Source organism: Dipodomys ordii, unplaced genomic scaffold, assembly GCF_000151885.1.
Source record: "Dipodomys ordii isolate 6190 unplaced genomic scaffold, Dord_2.0 Scaffold37, whole genome shotgun sequence".
In the NCBI taxonomy this organism is placed as follows: Eukaryota; Metazoa; Chordata; class Mammalia; order Rodentia; family Heteromyidae; genus Dipodomys; species Dipodomys ordii.
In genome coordinates this window covers 16,684,957-16,700,047 of record NW_012267253.1, presented here as the reverse complement: position 1 = coordinate 16,700,047, position 15,091 = coordinate 16,684,957, and positions in this window count along the sequence as shown.

Sequence of the window (15,091 nt, the reverse complement as noted above, 5' to 3'; positions counted from 1 at the left end):
GTGTTTACAATAGTCTTTCACTTCTTAACTCACAAGCAAAATACTTCCTTTTGTTAAATTGAGTTCTCTGCAGTGGTCGTTCCTATACAGTCTCCCCATTTGGGATAACACCTCCAATTCCTAGTGTATGTATAATTGAATATTTCTCTAATTCTCACGACCTTATTTTGAGATATTCATTAGAAGACTATTTATTTCAGTTTTCAGTTGGTAGTACTGGACAATATATGTAGGTATTTTATATATATATGTGTGTGTGTGTGTGTGTGTGTGTGTATATATATATATATATATATACTGTGTGTGTGTGTGTGTGTGTATATATATATATATATATATATATATATATACAGTGTGTGTGTGTGTGTGTGTGTGTGTGTGTGTGTGTGCGCGCGGGCGCCAACACTGGGGTTTGACCTCAGAGCCTTTTGTTTTCCCTTGGCTTTTATATTCAAGGCTAGTGCTCTACCACTTGAGCCACAGCTCCACTTCTGCTTTGTCCTTGTTGCTGTTGTTATTGGTGATGGTGGTGGTGGTTGTTTGGCTGGCTGATTTGGCGACAAAAGTTTCAAGAACTTTCCTGCCTGGGCTAGCTTCCAACCATTATCCTCATATCTCAGCCTCTTGAATAGATAGGATTACAAACATGAGCCACCTCTGCCTGGCTGGTAAAAATTTAATTTAAAAATAATATTTATCTGTAATGAGAGAATAATTATGTGTACATGTTGATTGAAAATAAATCTATAACAAACTAGGACAAAATGAGGCAGAGAAGGCACTGAATAAGAATGTAAGTTTTCAGGATGACACCTGCTTCTACCTCAAGTGAATGGGTGGACGTCTTGGGGGCAGAGGGAAGCAATTCATGTAAGGCCCTATAAATCAGTATAATGACCTCACCTCCTTCCCTCCTTTCTCCTCTCACAACACATTGTGCACACACTTGCACACAAAGAAATTTATTAAATGCTTCAAGTTGGAAGATGTGCATACAACTGGCCTGTTGTATAGGACAGCTGACTTAGATTCAAAACCATGAAAACTCTGACAGAGCAAATTAAGGAACCTAAGACAGGCAGGAAAGTTATTGACTTCCTAGATGCTACAAGCGTAATCTCCAAAAGCTAAAAGCTGGCATCACCGGGACACATAACTACTGATCAAACACTCAAGTCCACATTTGAAAAGTACTCAGCAGAAATACCATAAAGGGAATTTAACCTTCAGAAACACAGTTAGCCTTTAAAACCCTTTCTAAAGTAGAAAATTTATGTTTTTTATGATTATGTATGAAGTTGAGAGAAATGATTAGCAAATTAACCTTCTAATTATACTTGAATTCTGTGAACTAATTGCTAAGTAAATCCAGGTGCATAGCTCAAGTTGGGTTTTATAGAAAGGCACAGGATTATTTGCTTTCTAGTTCTAGAACACAATCTAGTAAAATGCAAACATTCTCTGTCCTTTCTAGGCATGACAATTAGAATTCAGAGCTATAGCACATGCACTATAATATAATTAGGAAATAAAACCTGATCTAGTTCTAGAATGGAAGCATATAGGTCCAAGTTCCCAAGGTAATTATGGTGGTCATTCTAACCAGTTCACATTTTTAGGTTCAGAAAGGTACATGCAATGGAAGCAAATATTCATATAATCAATGTCTACCCTGCTTTCCTTTTCCCCAGTGATTCTATGTTTATTTATCTTCATAAAATCTGACATTTTAAAGTCAGGCACTAGTAACTCACACCAGTAATCGTAGCTACACAAGAGGCTGTGATCTGAGGATCAGTATTACAAGCCATCCAGGGCAGGAAAGTCTGTGGGATTCTTATCTCCCATCAACCACCAAAAAGCTGGAAGTGGAGCTGTGGTCAAATGGTAGAGTGCTAGCGGTGAGCAAAGAATCTTCAGGGACTATGCCCAGGCCCTGAGTTCTAGCCCCAGGACCTGTATGCATGTGGTGTGTGTATGTGTGCACGAAATTTTAGCACAAAAGCAGTGTCTTATATGTAAGAGGTTAGTGATAACACAAAGTAATAATTACAGATTATAAAGCTAAACTCTTAATGGAAAATATACAGAAAATTGGAGAAATACTGAGAAAGAATTATTTTAAATTGTTACCACTATACATATTGGGGGTATATAAAATTTTGTCATGTCTCATGGTTAAACAAGAACATGTAATTAAGAGGGAGATGGTTTTTCCCTCAAGATCATATAACCATTGTCATAACCAAGAAAAGGTAGGTACCAGTGTTTCATTCCTATAACTCTAGCTTCTCAAAAGGTTGAGATGTGGTCGATCTTGCTTTGAGGTTATTCTAGCCAGAAAAGTCTGTGAGACTTCATCTTCAAAATAACCAACAAAAAGCTGGCTGGGGCTGGCACTCATGGCTTATGCCTGTAATCTTAGCTGCTCAGGAGGCTGAGATCTGAGGATCACATTTCATAGTTAACCCAGGCAGACAAATCCAAGTGAGTCTTATATCCAATTAACTACCAAAAAAATGTGGCTCTAATGCTAGACGACTAGTCTTCAGCAAAAAAGCTAAGTTAGAGTGTGAAGCCCTGAGTTTAAGCCCCAGTATTGGTGACATATGCACACACACATACACACACACACACACACACACACACACACACACAAGCACATATAGACAATCTAAGATGTATTAGCATGAACAGAATTTTTATATATTCAGAAGAAATAATTTTGACCAAGAATACTAAAATAGCTCATGAAGTTCAACCATAACCTTTCTGTGTCAGAACCATCAGGATTTGAATAGTAATGATAGTTATTACTATACTTTACATTTATTTTTAAAATTAAAAAAATGAAGCTCCAACATTAAGTGAAAGAACATGTACTAGTACACTAATAGAACAATGAGCCCTTCTAATTCCATCAATATGGCAGACCAGATAACCTGAAAGTTCTCTCTGTGTGCCTAGAAATGCTAGATAAAACATACAAAATATCCTAATATATAACTAGGCAGGCAAGGATGTTAACTAGATTCCCAGTGCAAAACCCTTAGTCCCTACCTTGGGAAGGGTAGTGTAGAGCTGTTCATGGAGTTTCTCCTTAGTCATAATGATCTTGGTTTGGAACACCAACTTTGAGACAGCAGAAAGATTAAACTCCAAAAGAAAGACTATCCTGAAAATGAGGAGCTTCACAGGACCAATCATTAGCAAACAAGAAAATATAATTCTGCTAACTGGTACATCTACATTTTAAAGCTATTATGGAAGGGTTAAAAATATAAAAATTAAAGAAAACTCAGTAGAAATATATGGGAAGAGTAGGAGGTGATAATATGGTCGGATTTGGGTCCCATGATTTGGGAATTCCTATACCATGAAATTAGCATAAAATCTGTCCACAGATCAGTGTATGCCTTGAGATATCTGTCAAAAATTGTGCGGAAATGTGCTGTAGACATACACACTTAATCCAGAAAGCACAGGATTTCCAAAACAATGCCATGGAAAAATGAGAGTTCAAAATTCAAAATTATAAAACACACAAAGATATATGAGTTCAACCCAACTAAGAGTCAGTAGACAATACTAAAAGCAGGATTGTCCTTTCAAGAACTTCAGATAATTGGAACAGCTGATCACCACCCAATACAAGGTTTGGGCTTTGCTTTAACATCATAAGGAAAAAGAAGGCAAGCCTTTCAGAATTCCATGAAGAAACCTAGTAATTCTACCATTTAGCTTGGGTAGGAGAATTTGCTTACATGTATTAATGGACACAAGAGTGTCAAATCCTGGTAGACTTCAACATTCTTTTGGCAAGAATAAATAGATGAAAATTATATCTGCAGACTATACTCACAGCTGACCCAATACACATTAATAGAACAGAAAACCCCCTTACCACAAAGTACACATTCTTTCTAAGTATATAGCAGACAATAATGTCTAAATTTCAAAATTATTGAAATATTACAGAACATATTTTCTGGTGAAAATGGAAGTACAATCTGAAATGTTTAAGCATAACTGGGTAGAAAATTTTCTAATATTTGAAAATTGAATAGGAACTTATTTAACTGTGGACCAAAAATGTCATAAAAGAAATTCAGCATAAATACTAATTACAACTAGATAAAGTAATAGTTTAAATCCATGTACAAAGAAGGAATAAACCGGGCGCCAGTGGCTCACACCTATAATCCTAGCTACACAGGATGCTAAGATCTGAGGATCACAGTTCAAAGCCAGCCAGCCTGGGCAAGAAAGTCCATGAAACTCTTATTTGGAAGTGGCGCTGTAGCTCAAGTGGTAGAGAGCTAGTCTTGAACTGAAGAGCTGAGGGACAGCGCTCAGGCCCAGGGTTCAAGCCCCACAACTGACAAAAAAAAAAAGAAGGAATGAAAGAAAAAGCAGCCAAGAATTAGAAAACAAGCAATAGGAAATTGAACTCGGCCAAAACTTTGATTTTTAAGGTTAGTAGAATTGATAGCCTTATATCAAAACTTGTATCAAACAAAAGAGATTACACAAAATAGCAAATGCAAATATCAAAGTAGACAATACCTACTCAGGAGGCTAAGATCAGATAAATAATTGGTTCAAAGACTGGCTGTCTTTGTTGGTGAGACACTTACCAAAACAGAAAACAAAAAGCCTGTCTTTGTTGGTGAGACACTTATCAACATAGAAAACAAAAAGCCAGGTTGATGGCACCAGCAAGATAAAGGACTTGAGTTCAAACTCCAGTAACCACAAAACAAAACAAAAAATCAAAGTAAAGGTATCACCACAGGCCAGGTGCCAGTGGCTCAAGCATTAAATCCTAGCTACTAAGGGGGCTGAGATCTGATGACTGCAGTTCAAAGCCAGCCCAGGCAGAGAGTCCGTGAGACTCTGATCTCCAATAAACTACCAGAAAACCAGAAATGGTGGTGTGGTTCAAGTATTAGAGCACTGGCCTTGAGCTGAAGAGATCAGGGACAGACCGTGGGCCCAGAGTTCAAGCCCCCACGACCGACAAAAAAAGAAAAGATATCACCACAGGTTGAACACGTTTTTAAATATATTCATATTTTAAAATATTACATTTGTATGTTTATGCTAATCAATTCAAAATTTTAGAAAATATGAATAAACTTTTTATAAAACACAACTGGACAAACTGATGAAGAAGAAATAGTAAATCTGTATAACAACCTATCAACTTATAAAACTTAAATTATTACTGATACCTTCAAACCCTACTGATATCACTGGTGAATTATGTCATATATACGCACACAACACACACATGCATGTGTTTGATATAAATAAATACATAAACATGTATGTATATATAAAGATAATTGTATTTATATATATCCGCCATGTATAATGGCACATACCTATAATCCCAGCACTCAGAAAGCTGAGCTAGGAACTCAGCCTGGACTACACAAACAAAAACTCATGAATGACATGCTATATAATAGTATGTATTGGACATTTTCCCTCTGACACTGAGAAAGCTCCTGACTCACCACTTGCTTTTACTACAGATCCTCTATGGTGCAGTAAGACAAGAGAGAAATAAAAGCCTGTACACTGGAAGGAAACAAATACAATAACTTTATCCAGAGCATATAATTATGTACATAGAAACGCTAAAGATTGTACTCCCCAAAAAAGCAAATAAATGTTTATCAAAAATTAGGATGCAGTTTTTAAAAATTGATTCTTTTCTATAGAGACTGAAAAAAATCAATTTCAAAACAATGTACTTTACAGTAACAATATTAATGACCTCCCTGGGATTATTCCCAGATCAACTATTTTCCATAAGCCTTTGTTTCATGCTAATACAGAGCTAGTATCAATCAAAACATACACTACACTATGCAGAGAAGACTGGAAGTGCAAATGAAGATATCAAGAATTACAGATTAATCTTATTTTGATCTACTATATTGTCCTAAATAGCATCATACCTTTATAAAGAGAAAAGAGTTATCAAAATTCAAAATTGTACTAGGTAAAACAGCTGTGATATCACCATTTACAAGTGAGCTCATATGGCAAAAATTATTCACCAATGTCTCAAGATTTCATAGATCAACTCCAGAAACTTAAATGACAATATCATGGTTAACACATTGTTGGGTAAATCTTATAAATACCATAATTAGCCTTCTGAGAACACAAACACACAAACTTGAAAGATATTTTCATAAATCAATAGTAAACAAAAAGTTCACATATTCATCAAGATACAAAATTTTCCATTGCATATTTTCATAGAATATGTACCACAGAGAAGCGTAAACTCAGATCCTGGATGCTGTCTATAAGTTTTTTTGCTCTAGGCTAGCATTGTACCACTTGAAGCCCAGTTCCACTCCCAACTTTTTGGTGGTTAATTGGAGATCAGAGTCTCACAGACTTTCCTGCCCCAGCTAGCTTGGAATCACAATCCTCAGATCACAGCTAGGATTACTGGTATGAGCCACTGGTGCCAAACTTTATCAAACTTCCATCCTCAGATCTCGGCCTCCTGAGGAGGTAAAATTACAGGCATAAGCCACTAGTGCCAGGCTTCATAGAAGTATAATTCTGAGGAGAAAAATATTCAGTCTATTGAGTTCCAGAGAGGTCACAAATGTTTTGCATGTGTCTTATTATGTATTCTGCCTGACAATAGCAGGAGCAGACATTAATACATTCTCTGTTTTCACCTGGGGAAACTGAGCCATCAGAGTTAAGCCACTAGTATGAAATGACACAGTGGTGGGACTCAGCATCAGAGCTGAATCCTAGGGAATATAGTCCCAGCCTACCATGTTAACCAGAATGCAGAACGGAACACTCAGGGGTAAACTAGATGAAAATGATTTTGCTCTCCTGAACCTCACATGTTAATAGCACAATACAGAAATTCAACAAAGACAGACAGGAGCAATCAGGCAATGATAAGCCTTTGAAGAAAACAAATGCAGAGACAGGAAAGACTGTGAGGCTACATGTAGGGAAAGTCTAGGTGAGACTTCATTTAAGCTGAGACCTGAGTAATAGGAAGTAGAGTTCCAAATAGCCAAAGCAGCTATGTAAAGCTCCTGGAAGAGAGTGGTCTGGGTGAATATAAATTGCAGGCAAGTGAGGCTTGTATCTGAAATATGATTTGGGAAGTTTCAGGCACTATGATTTTTAAGCAAACAAGGAAAGGAGGAGTAGCAAAAGAGAATGGCAGCTGGCTTTGGCCCTTTGTTGCTAAAGTGGAGGAAGATTAAACTGGAAAACAAAGACAGACTCAGTTTATTCAAAAGAGACTTGGTTAATTGTCTAAATGGGTGAGTGTGGTGATGTAGGCCACACAGGAATCAAGGGTGATAACTAAGGTTTCCTTGAGATACTTCATAAGGAATGGGCAATGCATTCTGAAATATGGACAACTGGGAAATAAGATGGCCAAGGAAGATGAGGACCACGGTGAAGATTTAGATGCTATCTAAGCATCTAAGGGGTGGTGTCAGGGAGCAGTAGGACATGTGACCTGAGCTCCAGGAAAGAGTTCAGTTGGAGACAAAAATCTGGCAGCCATGGATCCATAGATGAATTTCAAGCTCCAGACTTGATAAGGTCATCAAGAGGGTGACCTCTGTAGCTAGAACAACAGAAGAGAGGGAAACTAAGCCCTGAGCACTGAAACTCAGAAACCACACATCTAGAAATGATAGTATGTAGAGAAGGTTAGGAAGGAGAAGTCACCTTGGACCAAGACACCAGAAGTGGAACAAGGAAAAAGTCAAATAGTAGCATCACCAATCCAGAAAGAGGGAGAAGCCATCTGAATAAAACTCTTTCATTGTTGTATGAAGAGGAATGAGGGAACAATACCTCACTTTACCCCAACAATATGTTCTTTAAAAACTCATGTACATTTAAATCTCGAAAAGCCTGATACATTAAAGTACACACAGATGATAAATTCTGTATAGTTAAATGCCTTTTAAAATGTGCAAAGTTCACCTAGCCTTGGTGGCTCATACCTGAATCCTAGCTACTCAGGGATCTGTGATCTGAAGATCATGTATTGAATAAGCCAGCCTGGGCAGGAAGTCCATGACACATTTTTTTCAGGCAGAAGAGAGTTTAATGGGGGGAGAGCAAACTGCCATCCTGCATGAGATGGAGGTATACAGAGACAAGAGGGAAAGGCAAAAGAGAAAAAGAGTATGGGACTTGTGCCCAATTACATAGGGAAAAGTGGGAGGCAGGACCAGAACAGTTCAGGAAATGACCTCAGCAGATGAGGAAGTGACCTCAGAGCCAGGGATCCTTTCCTGACTGATTGACAGTCAGGTGATTACTAGATTCAGGCAGATGAAGAGGAAGGGGGAGGAACTTTTCTCCCAGGCAGACCTAACCTTCCAGGCTTTTGATAGTTATAAATCGGTCATGATTCTCTTTGGCTACGTCCTGCTGGTGACAAAGGGTGTCCGCATTAGGGGGTAGAAAGTAGAGTTGTGGTACAGTCCAGGAGAAGGCAGTAGTGACTGTTCCTTGGTAACACGCACGTGTATCCTTGGATAAAATCTGAAAGAAATCTTACATGCCAGGGACTGCACACTAAGAAAAAATATTAGAGAGCACAAACAGCAAAAGAAAGGATTCAGGGCGGAAAATTAAAGATCGGATGAACTAGCTAGTCTGGCTAGTTCCTATCTCCTGTGTTCCAGGTAGTCCTGGAATTGGTGGAAAATGCCCCTAGCTACTTCTGACATCTGGTGACTAGATAGGGGAGAGCATGGTAGACTGGGTAAGAATAAGCAGTTAGCTGGGTCAGGATTGGAGTGATTAAGGGCCTTGGCAGCTTGGCAGCTTCCTGGGTCTCCTATACATACCATGAGACTTTTATCTTCAATTAGCCACTGAAAAGCTGGGAGTAAAGTTGTGACTCCATTGGTAGAACACCAGCCTTGGGCAATAAAAGCTGAGAGACAGAGTTCAGGCCCCAAGTTCAATCCCTAGCACCCTCTTCTTGCCACTCCCACACACAAAGTGAGGAGTTCCTCTCAAATAATCAAAAGAGTAAACACAGACACAGTAGCTTGCTCAAAGTGGGACATGTGTTATGGTGTACCAAATCATAGTGACATTATTGAAAGTTTGGCCTTAATTTCAGTTGCCATCAAAAGGGAACTCACATTTTTTATCATAAGTTTGTGCTACCTTCTCATTCCAGAGCTCCATCCAAACGTTTTTCATAATGACAATTAGAATTTACTAAATTCTTATACTGTATCAATTCATTATAACCACTTTTTAAGACATGCAAATCAATTGACAAATGATTGGCTAGAAGCAAGGTAGCCATAATTTTTCTTAGTGCCAACAAAAACCTACACGGGCTCTGTTAAGGACTCTTTTTTATTCTGGTGAGTCAGTGAGCCACTTTAAGATTCTGCCCATATGACCTCATGGCAAAGCCAGGCATGAGTGGCTCACACATGTGATCCTAGTTACTCAGGAGGCTAAGACCTGAGTATATTGGATCAAAGGCAGCACAGGCAAGACAATCTCTGAAACTTATTTCCAATTAACTACTAAAAAGCCCAAAGTGTAAGTGGAGCTGTGGCTCAACTGATAGAGAAGTAGCCTTGAATTAAACAGCTGAGGGGTAATACCCAGGCTCTCAGTTCAAGTCATGGCACTGGCAAAAAAAAAAGGGAAGAAAGAAATAAAAGAGAGAAAGAAAGAAAGAAAAGAGAGAAAGAAAAAAAGAGAGAAAGAAAGAAAGAAGGAAGGAAGGAAGGAAGGAAGGAAGGAAGGAAGGAAAGGAAGAAAGGAAGGAAAGGAAGAAAGGAAGGAAGGAAGAAAGAGAAACTTCATGTAGTATGTTCCTATCCTTCCTTTTCCTACCCTTTCTTTTCCATTTATTTGAATGGCCATCCTGCCCATCAGAGAGAAAAGTAAAAGAAAGTAAAGTAACAAGGCTTAAGGAGAAACTGGACAGAATAAAGGAAATGGAAATAAAATGAAATGGAAATGGAAAACTCAGCTACAAAATTATGACTGCTTTTTGAGTTTCCTGGCAGTGGAGGCAAAAAAAAATGTATTACACAAAAGGATTACCTTTTTTTTAATCCAATAAAAGAAAACATGAAAGTAACACAGTATTTTTTTATACCAGGTAGCCATATCATCATTAGTGATTTCCAGAGCAATCTCTCCAATGATAAAGAAATACTCTTCTTCTGGTTGCTCTTGAAATTTCCCACTACAGATGTGGCCAACAGCCCAGCAACCTTTAGAATGAGATGCCATACAGTTCTTGGTTATCTCCACTTTTACTTTTATTTATTATATAGTTTATTTTGGTTTCAGCAAGACAAAATTTCCTTCTGCAAATGGGTTCACTATCAGCCAGAAATCTGTCAGGCAAGCTCACAGAGAAGGGAAGCTGCACCCCTGTTTATCCCTAACACAGCAGGCCCTGCCCCTCTGCTCTGATTGGTTGAGCTCAGGTTCACAATCTGCCCACAAATGTCTAATTTGAATAGAGTAAGATGTATTTACATAAGATGACCAAAACCAACTTTAACGGATACCCAATAACTTAAGACCCATGACTCTGAACTTTTAGAACTAGCATGCGGGCTGGGCAGAAATGAGACCTGTTATATACTCTGAACAAATGGCCTATGCCATATCTCTTCCCTTTGAGGCTGCAAGAGTTGCGTGAAACAAAAATCTTGGCAAAAATGTCAACGCATTGCTTGCCCCAACTCTCCTACCCTATTCCCAACAACTCCAATTTATTATATCCCCTCCCAGGCAAATGACCAAGCATTTTAACTGATGAAAAAAAAACCAGTTTGTTTTTAGCAAACATCTTCATTACCAGCTAATATAACAGAAATGACCAGGAAGAGCATGATTTAATATGGATTAAGCATGAATACAGCTCAGAAGCTTTCTTCTTGCTGAATTAGATAATCAAAACGATTAAGCAGTATTTCAAAATGCTTTTCATAATCCTAGGACCATTAATGTCATGTTCCAATCACCGTGGGTTTCTGTTGTTGTTGTTGCTTTGACTATTCATAGGGATACAATGAGTCACTGGCACACTTCCAGCACAAGATGCATTTGAATAATACATGACATGCCCTTTAGCGAGCATCATGATGCCAGATTTAAAACAAGGTAAGAAGTTTCCTCCATGTACACTGCAGTGTTCAGCTGTTCATAATCTATAGCGCTAACAATTTATCATCAAACCCAGCGACTTGCTGCCAACTTATCAAAGTGGCCACTGGATGCATATGATCGAGTCTGAGCATCTGGCTCTCCTCTGTTCCTGACATTAGCACAGACAACAGAATCAGTGGACTATTGAATGCAATTACAGTAAGCGAGACAGACAATAAAGATTGATAGCGCCTTCTCTTTCTATCACACACAAAACTAGTGGGGGTTAAAGCTTTGCCTTGAGCTGCCTTCATTTAACAATGATTGAAAATATGCAATTGCATTGGTAAAACACTGTAGCCTGTACCACTTCATTTACTGGACACATTATCAAATTAAATGAAAAGTGAACTGCCAAAAGCAACAGTTATTATATATTAATGATGAATATTTACTTAGCATTGTTCACAAATCACACAGAGAACAGAATCCTTCTTGTTATCTTCTTTGCAGGTTACAGTTGAGTGGGCTTCACATTTCTGTGTTTACGTTAAGTCTTCTGTCTACAAATCTCTAAATACAGACTTGCACGATTGGTTTTGTGACTAGCCATGTGATTACCATGTGTAATTAATAAAATGCTCTAGTTGTAGATGAATTCTAATTATTAAAGAGCTTTATTCCTCTTCTATGGCATGTCCTACTCCCATAGCTAGTTTTGCAGCAAGAGAACCTTAGCAGGGGTTATGCTAAGTTAGAAATTCCAGAAGGCAATGAAGACTTTCAAGCCACAATACATGTGTTATATTTTTCTCCAAAGACTATTTCTTCACTAGCCACCAGGAAATCAGTTCACCTACAACCTAACAGTTCACCCAAAATCTGACCTCAAAACAAGAAATACATAAGAACAGAAGGTAAAAATGGGATAGCACAGAACTATTGACAAGACAAGACAAAGGAATCCTACCCCTTGGTTCTTACAAGAGGAGACTATATTTACAGCAATACACCAATAAATCTGGAAATGCAAAACTAAGTGTTTCTTTGTTAAATGGACAAATATTTGGTGTGCATCCCAGCGTGTCAGGAAGACAAGAAGCAAGCAGACAAAACTGTTCAAAGTGATGCAGATTAATTCACAGTTCCTTTTAAAAATACGCACATCTGGCCCTTCCTTTCCAATGATAGATACAGGAAAAGAAGGCACTCATATATGTAAAGTAAGCATGTCTGCTTTTGAAGAGCTCAATAACTTGAAAGCTCTATGCTTGTTCCTAACCAAAAAAAAAGGAAAATAAGAAATAAAAGAAAAGAAGATATGGAGAATCTGTCATGGGTTCCCTAAACACCCCACTGCTGGTTATTCTGCAAATAATTAATTGCACGAACAGAAAACACGGAGTTTGGAATAAGAGGACCTGCTTCCTACCATAAATATAAATAGCAGTGTGAGATACAGGAGATTTTTCAAGTTTGGAAAACTTACCAAAGAAATAGCATCATCACACTAGACTCAATCTGTAAGCCAAAAATAAGTGATGAATCAGTAGTTGTAAAATGAAGAAGAAGCAGTATAGCTTCTAAAATTTGCCTTCTAACAAATTCTAACCAAAAATCATTCTTTCTAGGCATACCCTTGGGCTCTGTGTTTTCTTGGAAATTCTCTTCTCAAACCCAGATAAGTATCAGGCTATCTCACGGGCTCCCAACAATGCAGAGCATTCAAAATTTGATTAGAAAAATGGCCAGTAAAAAATGAAAAAGTAGAAAAAATACAACCTGTAAATTATCATCTGTGATCCTTTTTATGCAAACTTTCTAGAGTTAATAATATTTTTAATAACTTTGGGGGGCACTTGACACTGGTTAAGTGAAAATGTAATACATGTCTAAGACTAAAATTCAACACACTGCCTATTAATACAAGTAAAAACATAAATGACTGTTCTTGTTATATCTTTGAGAGCCAGCCTTCACATGGTTACTTTTGAATGGAGACATAGCCTTGTGGTAAATGTATGCATTTGGGGAAGTTGGTACTAGAGTTGAAACTCAGGGTCTCGCGCTTGCTAGATAGGCATTCTATTGCTGAGCCATGCATTCAGCCCTCCTCCACTCTGGTTATGGTCTCTTTCTGTGGATGAGTCCACAATTCTTCTATTTTATGCTTTCCACTGTAAAATGCTGCCACACCTAGATCCTGATTGAGAGGAGATCCAATCTTTTTTATTGGAGGTGGAGGGGCAGGGTTGGCTCTTAATCATGATCTTCCCAGTCTCAGTCTCTTGAGTAGCTAGAATTATATGTCTGAACCAATGTAGATGTCACCTTTATGTATTTTAATTGGTGTGCATATTTTATATAATCAATTTATGTATAACTAGATCTACCTAAAACTCCTTCTCTTATTAGTTTTAATGGCTATATACTATTTCATAGTGTAAATAAATTACAATTATTACTCTCATTTTGCTCTCAGTATTGTTTCTAATTTATTAGCTTTACAAAAAAAGATGTTTCTATGGTTATTCTTATATTTGAGCCTCATTTATATGCAAGTGGTTTTGCAACATAAATGCCTATAAATGGGGGTTTCTCTGTCAAAGATTTATGCTTATAAAATGTTAAAAGAGTCTAATTTTTTTTTCCTTTCCAAAAGGCTATGTCTGTCATTCTCCTCTCACCAGTACAAAGTATGAAGGACCATTTCCTCACAACTCAAGGATGCTAATATTGTTCATGCTTCAAAATGTTACCAATCCACTGTCATTGCAAATTTTCACTTTCACCTTCAGTTCATGCGTATTAGCCCTTCTCACTTCTTCCATTCATTGCACACTCATTTTCCTGTTGTGTGGTTTTTCTATTATTATTCCTTTCTAAGAACTCTCTGCTCCACTTTTAACCTTGTGTACAATATACACAGAGAGAAGGCTTTTTGTATCTCTTTATAATGGTCTTTCCCAATTAAGAATTACAAAAATATCTTGCGTTTTTATCTTAATAGTTTTTTATCATACTTCAAAATTAGAGTTTGAATATCTCTGGAAGAGAGACAGTAAGAAAATGCATAGTTAAGGGGCAAGGAAAGTAAATGGGAGGAGCACAATAGTCCTCCAGGCAATTCTTATTATCATGCCATTAAGTAGCTTGTGTCATGAACTGCAATGCAGCCCAAGTACTAGATTTTGAATCATGTCAATCCTTTGTTTCTATATTGATCTCAAACCTGGAGAAAACATACCTATCCCATAGGATTGTAGAGAAGATTAAAGGAGATAAGAAATATGGAGCTTATAGTGGTATCTCTCCCAGATAAAAAGTTCCATAAATATCTATTGTTAATCTTAGTGTCATCATTTTAACACATCCAAGCACCTTGTTTCTGTACTGGATTACAAACAAGCTCCAACATCCCTCAAAGTTCAAGGGCAAAGCAGAGCATCATGGCACCTGTAATCCTGTCCTCTGGAGGTAGAGGCCGAAAGATCTTAAAATCAAGTTCAGATTGAGCTATATGTGGAAAGGAAAAAAAAAGATGGATTGGAGGAGGAAGGGAGGGACCAAGGGTGGGAGGGACAAGAGAAAGAGAGAGAGGGAAAGAAAGAGAGAAGGAAGGAAGGAAGGAAGGAAGGAAGGAAGGAAGGAAGGAAGGAAGGAAGGAAGGAAAGAAGGAAGGGAGGGAAGGAGGGAGGGAGGGAGGGAAGGAAGGAAAGGGAAGGGAGGGAGGGAAGGAAGGAAAGGGAAGGGAGGGAGGGAAAGGGAGTACGGAAGGAGAGAAGAAAGAAAGAAGAAAGAAAGAAAGAGAAAGAGAGAAAAAGAAAGAGAGAGGAAGAAAGGAAAAAAGATAAATAGAAAGCAAGGGAAAGAAAGAAAGAGAAAGAGAGGGGGAGGGAGGAAAGGAAGGAAGGAAGGAAGG